The 7,451-nt window shown below is 55.0% G+C and overlaps 1 long non-coding RNA gene across 2 annotated transcripts; it reads right to left on the reverse strand.

The window, feature by feature from the left end:
• Positions 1 to 6,238: 6,238 nt before the first annotated feature.
• Positions 6,239 to 7,092, reverse strand: LOC146427154 (uncharacterized). 2 transcript variants are annotated; one of them, XR_014856507.1, is made up of 2 exons: positions 6,670 to 7,092; positions 6,239 to 6,503 (listed from the first exon to the last, which is right to left on the reverse strand). It is a non-coding gene; the product is annotated as an uncharacterized LOC146427154 (long non-coding RNA). The 2 variants fall into 2 exon arrangements; XR_014856508.1 differs by having other exon boundaries at positions 6,239 to 6,565.
• Positions 7,093 to 7,451: the final 359 nt, after the last annotated feature.

Here is a 7,451-nt window from a genome sequence, read left to right on the forward strand (position 1 = left end):
GCAGCAGATGCTGCAGCTGTTGGGCTGAATCCCATTGCAGCTCCCAAGTGCCACCTCTGTCCCCATGGACACCCAGGGACACCTCAGTGTGGGGAGAGACCCCATGATTCCCCACCTGCAAACCCCAAAATCTCTGCAGAGCTCCTGGCTCTGTGGGAAATTCAAGGCTCCTCATTCCTGCTGTTGACAAATCTCTCCTCTGATGCAAAATGCAGAAGCCTTCTCCTCCCTGCTCGGACCTGCTAGATCCAAACACAAAACAGGGATCCAAACACAAAACAGGGATTCAAACACAAATCAAGGATCCAAACACAAAACAGGGATCCTAACACAAAACAGGGATTCAAACACAAATCAAGGATCCAAGCCCCAAATGAAGGATCCAAACACAAATCAAGAGAAAAGAGAGAAAAGATGAGGAGAGGAGAGGAGAGGAGAGGAGAGGAGAGGAGAGGAGAGGAGAGGAGAGGAGAGGAGAAGAGAAGAGAAGAGAAGAGAAGAGAAGAGAAGAGAAGAGAAGAGAAGAGAAGAGAAGAGAGAAGAGAAGCTTCTCCCAGCACCTTCCAGTATCTAAAGAGGCTCCAAGGGATCTGGAGAGGGACAGGACAAAGGGAATGGATTCAAACTGACAAGAGTAGGTCCAGTTGGGGTATTGGGATGGGATTGTTCCCTGTGGGGTGGGGAGGCCCTGGCACACAGCAGCTGTGGCTGCCCTGATCCCTGGCAGTGCCCAAGGCCAGGCTGGAGCACGCTGGGCTCTGGAAGATGTCCCTGCCCAGGGATTTCTCCCTGCTGTATCAGCAAAGTCTCCTGGATTTCAATTCCCTCCGTTTGGCTGCCAAGGTTGGCCAGCAGCCCTCAGCCCCTGCCGGGAGAAGGAGCAGAGTTCCACCCTGAGGGGTTGAACATCAGCTTGCCTGGGTTTTTATCCACCCAGTGGTTCTTTACTGCACACCAACTGGAGCAGCTCTCCTGTAAGGTTTTTACAGCCAGCCTTCAGCTCCCTGATGTGTCTGTAATGAGCCCCATGGATGTATAATTCAGGATCTGTTTAATCTCGCTGCCTCTGGAATAAAAAATTCAATGTTTCGCATGGTTTGGGCCTTTTTATTTTCTTAAATATCCTCAGTTTTGTTGTTTCCCAGGCTGACCAGGGAATCCCACATGGCTGAGCCAGGCTGGGGTGAGGATGGGGAATAATTGATGGGCTGGGGATGATGCCCTTTGTTGGGCTGAGGCTGCGTCTCTCCATGAGTCCTTTTTTCCCTGCTCCAAGTCCTTTTCCGTGTGGTTTGTTTGCCTCCAGCCCGTGATGGATGGGGCACAGACTTAATGAGGTCGTGTTTTCCCACCAGTTCCATTTGGAGCCATTTAATGCTTGGCTCGGAGCAGGAGATTGAGTTCAAGGCTGTTTAAGAGTCCATGATGCAGACATGAATTTTACCCAATTTTCATTCTTTTCCATATTTGTTCACCAGCAGCTCCAGGGGGAAGGTGAAGCCTGGAGCTCATTTCTTGGGGGTGAGGCTGGTTTGGAGGCTCTGGATGAGGCTGGGATGATCTGACATCCCTGCAGAGCAGGAGGGAAGGGAAAGGGGATGCACAGGGGGAAAAGCAGCATCAGGGCAGTGTTCATGCTGTGGAATTCCAGCTGTGAAATTCCAGCAGTGGAATTCCAGTAGTGAAATTCCAGCAGTGGAATTCCAGCTGTGAGATTCCAGCTGTGAAATTCCAGCTGTGAAATTCCACTGGTGAAATTCCAGCAGTGAAATTCCAGAAGTGGAATTCCAGCAGTGAAATTCGAGTCACCTGCTGCTCCCTGTGGAGACACCGAGGATCTGAGGAGCTGTTGGGGAAGATCCTTCACCATGTGGGAAAAGCTGGGCTCAGGCTCCATCCTGCTGGATCTGAGAAGGAAAACTCTGCTTGGGCTCCAGCAGGATGCAATTCCCAGGCTGTTGAGGATGTCAGAAGGTGGTGATTGCACAAAAAGGGACCTTCCAGCCTTTCAGGAGTGAGCTAGGAATTTTCTGCTGTGTCCCCACCAGCAGCTCTGTGACCCCAAGGGCTTTTCTGGGGGAAAGCACCAAGGGAAATTCTCATCTGGATCTGTGCTGTGCCATTCCCTGGGCACCTGGAGCTGGGATGCTCCCCTGGGAATTTCAGCTTCTCTGGTGAACCCATGGCTGTGACTACAGCACTGACCCTGCTGGGCCCAAATCCCTGTCCCTCAGATCTGGAATGAGGCACATTCCAGCCTCATCCACTGATTCCATGGCACCATTGATGCCTTGAGGATTTTTAGCTTCGATTTTTCATGTATCTGTAGTTTTGGTGTGCAGCTCTAGGCTCCATATAAAGTGCTAAAAACCTCTGTTTCCCAGCATTTTAGACAAAATTCCTCTCAGCTGGAAAATCCAAGGACACTTCGCTGCCTCAGAGCTCCAAAATATGTAACAGGAGTGAACTGGGGGGAGCAGGCTTGGGATAATTGACATCATCAGCTGAAGGTGAAATTGGAGAATTGAGGCTCGATGTGTTAATAGACAGAACTTATAAAATGGGAAGAACAGAACTTATAAAATGAATGAGAATTAATGATATGTTAATGTACAGAACTTATAAAATGTGAAGAACTCATGACTCACTGTCCATTTTGGGTGTAGCCTCTCGAGTAGGCTTTGCCTGCCCTGAATGCACATGAAGAATTCAGTAAATTATCTGCATTTTGTTCTCCTAACTTTGTCTGGCCTCTGTTTCAGGCAAGCCCTGCTCAGGTATCACCATCACCCCTGGATCCAGCAGCTCCTGACCCACTCTAGCTCACCTCTGCAATGTCCCCACTCCAGGCCACTGCAGCCACACACAGTCCCCACCCTCCCCATGGAAAACTGTAGGATTTTCTGCCTCTGGAGCAGTTTCCAGATCCCCTCCTGGCTGCTTTGGGTTGTTGGTTTTCCCTGCCCAACCCCCTTTGGTTCACTGGCAATCCCAGCAGGGCTCTTCCCTTGGTAACGTTGCTGATTAAATTTCAGTCACCAACGTAAATACTACAAGACTTTCCCTCTTACCACCACTTCAACAGGAAAACTGGGAATTTATGGATGTTTGTACACGGGGATGGACTGGATGGACCAAAGCTGGGGACAGATGTGGCACTGACACATCCCCATGGCCCCCAGCAGCCTTGCCTTGCCCATTTGGGGTGTTCTGCCCACTTTGTCACCCCCAGGTGCCAGAAAAAGTGCAGGAAGAGCCTCTGGGATGTCCTGGATGAAGTCTGATCCTCTAAACCTGTGCAGGGAGGAAGCAGAGGAGGAAGAAGGTGAGAAAACCTCTGGAGGTGATGGATTTTCCCACCAAGAGCCAAGCTCTGCCCTCCCAGCCTGGCTGTGGGGCAGACAGAGGCACCCTGAGCCAGGGCTGGGAATGGAGCCTCCATCTCCTTGGCTGCCTCCAGACCAGGGGCAGAGCAGGGATCTGGGATGTGGGACCTGGGATTTAGGATCTGGAATTTGGGATATGGGAGCTGAGATCTGGGATGTGGTCCATGAGCCCCATGGATGTATAATTCAGGATCTGTTTAATCTCGCTGCCTCTGGAATAAAAAAATCAATGTTTCGCTTGGTTTGGGCCTTTTTATTTTCTTAAATATCCTCAGTTTTGTTGTTTCCCAGGCTGTTTCTCTGGCTGGGGGAATTCAGGCTGGGAGCTCCTCTCCTCACCCCTCATCTGCTGATCTCTCTCCATTCCCATTCCCATTCCCATCCCCATTCCCATTCCCATTCCTATTCCCATCCCCATTCCCATTCCCATTCCCATTCCCATTCCCATTCCCATTCCCATCCCCATTCCCATCCCCATTCCCATTCCCACTCCCATTCTCCCTCTCCCTGCTGGCTGTGAGGCTCTGGCTCCTCTCCTTGTCCCCACCCCCTCGTGCCAGCGCTGGGAGAAGCCAGAGCTCCCTTGGAGGGCAGCCAGAGCCTCTCCATGTTCCCTCTCCTCATCATCCCTCATTTATTATCCCTCACCCCACAGATTTTCCCTCTCCTCCCTCCCCACCCGGCCTGGCTGTCTCTGGACAGAAGAGATGACATTCTTGTCCCTGATAGGTGACAATAAAAGACTCTAAAACCCGGGGAGAATCGATCTGAGCTCCAGCATCGGCAGCCAAACAGTGACAGGGGAGGGGACAGAGCCTGGCTGTCCCTGCTGCTGCTGGGGACAGCCCCGGGAGGGCAGGGCAGGGACAGGGACAGGGACAGGGACAGGGACAGGGACAGGGACAGGGACAGGGACAGGGATAGAGACAGGTATAAGGACAGGGACAGGGACAGGGAGAAAGGCTCTCACGGATTGAGCTCCGCCTTGCAGAGCCCTCCCCCTTCCTGTCTTCAGGCCTGATTTTGGGCTGGCAGGATTTGGAAATGTGCAAAGTGCCTCAGTCCCGAGGGGCTGGAGGAGATTCCCGTGGAGCAGAGCAGGATGGATGCTCCAGGATGGGATGGATGCTCCAGGGCGGGATGGATGCTCCAGGGGGGGGATGGATGCTTCAGGGCGGGATCAGCACCCCGGAAGGCACCACTGAGCCCTGCTGCTCCTCCTCCTCCCTCTCCCATCCCATCCTGGATGCTCCGACTTCCCTCGGCAGCTCTGGATGGAGGTGGTGGCACCTCCAGCCCCTCACCTGGGGCAGGTGACACCCCGAGGGCCCCAAGGCAGAGGCTGCCCAGACCCCAGGACAGCCCAGGTGAGCTGAGCTCCTCCAGTTCCAGTTCTCTCTGCACAGCAGCCGAGCTGACCCAGGGCTTGTCCTGAAACCCGGCTGGAATTCCCTGATTCCAGGGAATCTGTGCCCAGAGCAGCCCCTGCAGCAGCCTGGAGCTGAGGGGAGCTGTGGGAGCAGCACTGGAACCTCATCCCGAGGGGAAATGAATTTCCCAAAGGAGATTCTGCCGGGAAAAAACACCTCTGAACCAGCACCGGTTTGGGGGATTTCCTCACAGAGCCTCAGATCCCTGTTCACCCAGCCCAGGAGATGGACGGGGAGGGTTTGGTCGCTCCTTGGGTGCTGCCACCCCACCAAGGGCAGATTCCAGCAGGAATCCTGCAGCCAGGCAGGGAATGGCGAGGCTGGAGGAGCCAGCAGGGATCCAGCAGGATTCCTCCTCTGGAAGGGAACCCCGGGAATGTGAAAGCCTTGGAGCTGCAGCAGTGCTAACCACGGGGCCTCGGCAGCATCTTCTGGCTCTGCAGGGCTTTAAAAGCCAGCACGGGGATATGGGATGAAATCACCGGAGACACCACAGAATTCCAGAATATCCCGAGCTGGAGGAGACCCACACTGGGATCATCCATCCAATTCCTGGCCCTGCAGAGCCCCAACAATCCCAGCCTGTCCCTGGGAACGCTGTCCAAACCCTCCTGGAGCTCTGAGAATGAGCTCTATGGGATCAGGAAGAAAGGCTTGGGACAACTGGAGAGAGATGAGATATGCCAGCAGAGCTCCCTAAAGTCCTGCTGCTCTCCTGGCAGCTGCAGAGCCTGTCCAGGATCCAAGGCAGGGCAGGGGGAAGCTTCTCCCAGCACAGAGAGAGCAGCTCAGCCAGGAGCAGCTGGAACAGCTCTGGGATGGAGAAGGATTTGTTCCCATCGCTCCCGGACAGCCTCACTCCGAGCAGCGGCTGCCCCGTGCCCGAAATCCCGCTGCCAGCAGGAATATCCCGCGATCTTGGCTCCACGGGAAGGAAAACCTCTCTGTGCATTCGGGACTCAGCAAACGTGGGGCACCTGCAGCTGCGTGAGGAAAATTCCCGGGATTCTCCCTGCCGGTGGCCTCGGAGCCTCCACAGGGATCCCCCCGGGCGTCCCTGTCCTGTCTGTCCCTGTCCTGTCAGTCCCTGTCCTGTCTGTCCCTGTCCTGCCCTTTCTGCTGTCCCACAGCCCCAGGAACAGCCCCGAGCACCCCAAGCACCTCACTGTTGAATCTCCCGTCACCGATGAGCCAGAGCCGCTCACTTCCACCCAGTAATTCTGTAATTCCTGCAAGGAGTTCCCCGGAACAGCTCCGTTTGCAATTCAATGCGGGAACACTTCATTATCACCACTGATGGAGCATCAGATGCTCCTAATTTGTGGGCATAACTCCAGAAAGAAGCATCCTCCTCATCTAGGAAACGAATCTGCTGGTCCAGCTCTTTGGGCAGGAGAAAAAGGAACACGCCAGGATATCTGAGAGAGCAGAATTTCACATTTCCTTTAATCACTTCCTTTAACAACTTCCCCGTTTTCCAGCGGGCTCAGCAGCTGCGGGGGTGTCGGGGTGTGACCGAGATCCCTGACCTGCGGCTCGGGAATTCCCGGCCGTGGAATCTTGCAGGTTCAATGGCCTTTGCTGCGTTTCTCCTCGCGGAGTTTGCCCAGCTGCTTTCGGCCTCCTCTCGGGCTGGCACAGCCTCGCTGTCCTCAGCTGACCTCCCTGCCATGGCTGCTCTTTCCTCCTGGTTGTTTACAAAACCAGGAAATCTTGGGAAGCCGAGGCTCCGTGTCTCCTCAGACAGCCCTGGATTCCCGTTTGGTGGGAAAAGGGATGGAGGCAGACCCGGGCTGAGGAAGCGCTGCTGGTTTAACACCAGGGAAATGCAGAGTGGCTGTGGGGACACTGACCTTGTCCTCAGAGGTGACACTGCCCGCTCCCCGTCCTGTGTCCCACGGTGTCATCCAGCCCTGCATCCCCGCAATGTCAAGCACTGGAACAGCTCCCCAGGGAATGGTCACATTCCCAGAGCTCCCGGAGGGTTTGCACATCGCTCCCAGGAGCAAACTGGCATTAGTCGGGCTGTGCGGGGCCAGGAATTGGGCTGGATGATCCCTGTGGATCTCCTCCAGCTCGGGATATTCTGGAATTCTGTCTGCAGTGATTTCGTCCCGAGCTCTGGCTCGGCTCTGCTGCCGCTGCTCCTCCCTGGGAGGCTGGGCTGAGTCTGAGGGGACAGTGTCACCCAGCAGGACCCTGCGGGGGAATTCCTGCCCTTCCCAGCCCTTTCCCACCGGATCCTCCTGCCCTGGAATGCTCTCCGCTTATCCCTCTGGAATGAGCGCGCAGGGAAATCAGGGAGAGCAGAGCTGCTATAAATAGTGCCAGCAGTAATTGGCTGCAGAATTGTCCTTAAACAGGGCAGCAGGAGCTGGAGATTCCCGGGGTGAGGAGCCCCAGACAGCCCAGACCCCACGGGGCGATTTTGGGGAGCGAGGAGGACAAGCCCTGTGTCCCGAGGGATCCCAAGGGAGCGGGAGGAACGCAGCGCACGGAGCTGGGATGTGCATCCCCGGCTCGATGTGAGGTGAGTTCCACTTCCACCACCACTTCCAGCCCTTTCCAGCGGCTGGAGAGACATTTTTCCTGGAGTTTTTGCTATTCCCAGCTGAAAATCCCCCTGCTCTGCCAG

The sequence above is a fragment of the Lichenostomus cassidix genome, chromosome 25 (assembly GCF_008360975.1).
Source record: "Lichenostomus cassidix isolate B80296 chromosome 25, HeHo_3.0, whole genome shotgun sequence".
Lineage (NCBI taxonomy): Eukaryota > Metazoa > Chordata > Aves > Passeriformes > Meliphagidae > Lichenostomus > Lichenostomus cassidix.